Source organism: Stigmatopora nigra, chromosome 1 (assembly GCF_051989575.1).
Source record: "Stigmatopora nigra isolate UIUO_SnigA chromosome 1, RoL_Snig_1.1, whole genome shotgun sequence".
Lineage (NCBI taxonomy): Eukaryota > Metazoa > Chordata > Actinopteri > Syngnathiformes > Syngnathidae > Stigmatopora > Stigmatopora nigra.
Window position 1 is genome coordinate 22,993,015 of NC_135508.1, and position 4,447 is coordinate 22,997,461.

Below are 4,447 nucleotides of genomic sequence, written 5' to 3' on the forward strand. Positions count from 1 at the left end.
CTTGGTGTCACCAAATCAAATTCTGATTGGTTAAATCAAACAGTCTTATCAACGCTTGTTTAATGCAGCAGAGCCTGCAGAACTAACTGATTGTGAATGTGTGAAGGCCTTGAGGCAGATTTCTGACCCTGGCAACAAATAATGGCTGAAATGTTTGGTTAATGGTTGGTTAAATGCTTCAATATGAAAATACACATCTGGGAGCAGTGCAACCAGGGGGAAAGCAAGGAAAGTAAGCTGAAAGAAAATTTAGAATTATTTAATAAGTATTCATGGGCAAAATATAATTAACATCAGTCTGTGATTCAGATATTTCTTAGGCCAGCAGAGAAGCCCTTGAAGGCCTTGACGACACACCACTGTTTAAACCATCTTAATGCCTTGACTGATGCTCAACAAATTGCGCATGATACAAAAACCTATTAGATTTAGATTTAAAATATGTGGCATATTAGACATTGATTTTTAGAACATTTTCTAAAGTTATTTTTGTATGTGGTTTAGTAACGTTCAATATCAACCCATTGGCTACCATTGATAGCGAAGGAAGTCCAATCCATTTCGACTTGCTGGCATGATTATTTTCTGGACGTTTCTCCCAGTCAAAATGGATTGGAGGTCCATAACCGTCAGTGCCACTGAAAAATACTCAATCACTTTACCAGTTCAAATGGCTGAATCTTTTTTATTGTGGCAGTGAATAAATTCATGTCGAAGTCATTTGGCACACCTGCAAAAAGTTGGTGTTCTGCTACGCTTGTTTTCACCCCATGCATGTAGCCCAAAGCCCCCCAATGATTAAAGCCATGAAGTTTCATGCAACACAGTACAGGAATCAATAAGTGAATTAGACTCCACTTTTAGCTTCCTCTCGAGCCAGACGGCTCCCAAACCAGCTGCCCCAGATAATGAGCCTTTGTGAGGGGATGAGAGGGAAGCAGAAGGGACAAAGAGAGACTTTAAGATGGTGAGTTATACGACTGTGTCACACAGTCCTGCTTAGGACATATGTCCAAAATATGACCACAACAGCTTCATTAAACTTCTCAAATTTTGAGGAAGGTAGTAGTTATGTCTTTGAATCAGTCTGACTATAATCTAACCTTTAGACGGACCAAATTGTGTGCAGTTTATCCACTAGGTGTTTGATGAGTTAATTTATTGATGACTTCAAAACAAAACTAAGAAAAGTATCAAGTAAGACAACTTTTATTTGTCTTTTAAGTTTTTGAAGAAAGTGTCGAAACAATGTTTTTGTCTGTTCAAACAATGACGGAAATCTTGACCTCACCCAGTGCTTTGGCACACTTTTAACTTAGTGCCATGTTGCTTCTTCAGCTTGGCACTTGACTGGGTGTGCTTGTGCCACACTCTTAGCAGGGGTGTGATGTCATATCACAGTGCCATGCTCTGCTACGACAATGCTGCATCTGTTGCTTAATTTACTACCATGTCAGGCCTGTAAAAACGTGAGTGACACAATAAGTCAGTCATTTATACAGACTTTTTATTTAGGTGTGGAGTGGGGAAGTACAATTTGTAGGCTTCTATTTAATATGGTGTACCAAATTGTTACTCATTGGGTTGGTCAGGTATTGTCGTTTTTTTCCCCCCTGTGCAACCTGTCTTCGTGATTGCCCATTGAATTCACCCATCGTTTCCTTGCTCCTGGTGTATCTCCTGTGACCCCGGCCAGGTGTTTCTGATTGTCTTGTCAACCCATGTTTGTCTTTTTGAACCCTGTGCATTTTTTAGTCCTTGACGGATCGTCGCTTGCGTCAACCCATGTTCACGTTTGCTCTCCCCATGTCCATTGCTCATCATCTCCCTGCATCTACCCCATTAAGGTTTGATTTTATTCACTTTTTTCACACGTTTTTCCCAGATCTTCCTCTGGCCATCTAGGCACTGCGTAAGGGAAGAAGAGTGGGGGTGTTATCGATGCCTGCCCTCTCGAGCTGGCACTCTGTTCGACAGCATCAGTTGCTACTCCCTGCTCACTAATGGCGGTGCCTGCTCCGCACTTGACAGCGCCAACGCCTGCTTGACGGCGTTGACCCCTCCTCGACGGTGTCGTACCCACCGCCAGAACGCTGGCGATGCCTGTGAGGCGGACCCCAGTGACATGGACGGTCAGGATGGCAGAGGCCAGGACTGCGGCCTGACAGCCAGGTTTGTAGAGGCCAGGACTGTGGCCATGATGGCCAGGACGGCAGTGATGGAAGAAGCCAGGGCTGAGGATCTGATGGTGGAGGCCAGGACTGTGGTCATAACGGTGGAGGCCATGACAGGACAGGATGGTAGTGACTCATTGCAAGCCAGGCGGATTGTAACCCATTGTGCTTCCAGGGCGAGCAAAGTGAGTGAGGACTGAAGAAAAACATTAACATGTTCTTACAGTTCCCTGAAAAAGAGCATATCAAGCTCCACTATTGGATTGTAAACATTAACTCCAGATTGTTGCCACCATTGGAGAAATAATGCAGATGGCACAATCGTTTTCTTTCATCTTCTCAGTCAATTTACTCAGTCATTTCTGGCTTCAGAGTGAAGTGATTTCAACCTCAGCGTGACTGACATTTGGCAACTTGCAAAAATGCCTATGATTTTCTTGTGATCTCTTGAGCCACTCCGAAACCTTGAGGGTATGAGGCAACAGTGAATAAATGCTGTTGAGCCTGCAGCTAGTCAACAGAGAAGTCTGCAGAATTCTCATTTGAGTTGATTATTTTTCAACTGCTTTATCATTGATGATAACCATGTGAATTATATATGAAGAGATTTTCTTGGGGTGAACATGGTGATTCTGCATCTCTAGCTTGTCCAACCTGATGTCACATGCACTAATCCTTCAACATCTGGTTATCCATCAACTGTACTACATTATGCTCGTTGCTAGACTGGAAGTGACAGATAGATTGGAAGTTTGTACCTTCTTAAATTCTTACATTTCACCAGATACTTGTGTGTTAATGGGTGAACCTATACAATGGAAAGCATGTTGGGCACTCTGATAGTGGAGATAAAAGTGCCATATGCACTCCATTAAACATATTATGAATACTGCAAATTATTCAGAGCTAGGAGACACTGTGTAATAAAAGTAATTACCCTAATTTAAATTAGTAATTAACTATGGCCAATCATTTTTTTGGAAAGTGGAGTTCATTTTTACTGAAGACAACCAAGTTTGAATACCTCTAAAAAGTGCAACAAACTTTATTATAACTTCTCTGATGAATTGACATTGGCCAAAAGTTTTCTCAAAATGTCCACCCATCCATCCATCTATAAATCCATGGACACCCATATGCCTCAATATGGTGGTTATTATTGACAATCCTTAACAAGCGCAGAAGTCCAAAAATAGAACACTGATCAGGTTTTGATCAGAGCGGCCCCCTTCAGATCTCACCCATGTAAGCAGTGAAGTCCACCAGCAGAACAAAGGATTCCAGAGAAAGAGTACTCTATAGCACCACCTCCAAGGTTTCAAAAAACAGTGTGTACACAGAGCTGGCTTTTAGTGCGTAAGCACAAACAACAGTCAGCTCTCATCAACCCAAGCAAAAACAAAGGGAGGCTACCCTGTTGTCTACCGATGTGAACTCCAGTGTACCGACACCAAGTCACGGGGCAATGAATTTGCTAACAACTGCTCGTCGCCACTCACCGTGGGCGACTCCAAAGTGGAAGAGTGTACAACCTTCCTGAAGTGATATACGAGCATGCTATAGTCTGACTGAATCTTGTTGAAACTTCTGAATCGTCCACACAGACCCAGGCTCTTTCCTGACCAGGTTGGTGACGACCCACGTCTCATGAGCCAGCTTCTGCAGCTAGGGATAAGGGGCACCATGATCTTGACGTTCTCCCTCCCACAGGTTGTGATCCCAAGGAAAGGGTGAACCCACATTTCCTCTTCGGGTTGTGCCTGTCAGGGCCAGGCCCAACCACCAGTGCGCCACCTCCAGGCCTGGCTCCAGAAAGAGGCTCAGGTGAACGTCGTATGTGTAAGAGAATATGGAGCGCCACACAAAATGTTTTGAATAAAGTTTTACAAAAAAAAGTGAAAACATAAAACTGGTGAAACTTCAAATACGACCATAGTAATTGACCCCATGGTGCAGTGGTCTTTTACACCTGACTTCAATGTGCCCTAAGACTGATTTGCAACCTGTTTAAGGTGCTTACCGTCACAAGGGTCATATTTGGTGATAAAGCATATTAAGTCTTTTGCAGATATTTAGGAGAAAAAACATTCACAATTACACTAATACCTAAGAACAATTCATTGCCTAAAATTAATTCGATTAAAAAATGTTTTCGTAAGTTATTCTATTTACAAACATTCTTGGGTACTTAATTTGATTTCATCAAGCAACATTTTCAAAATGTCCTGCTCATTTTCAAGTTCTAAACATATCTTTGCCAATTGCCTCCCTAC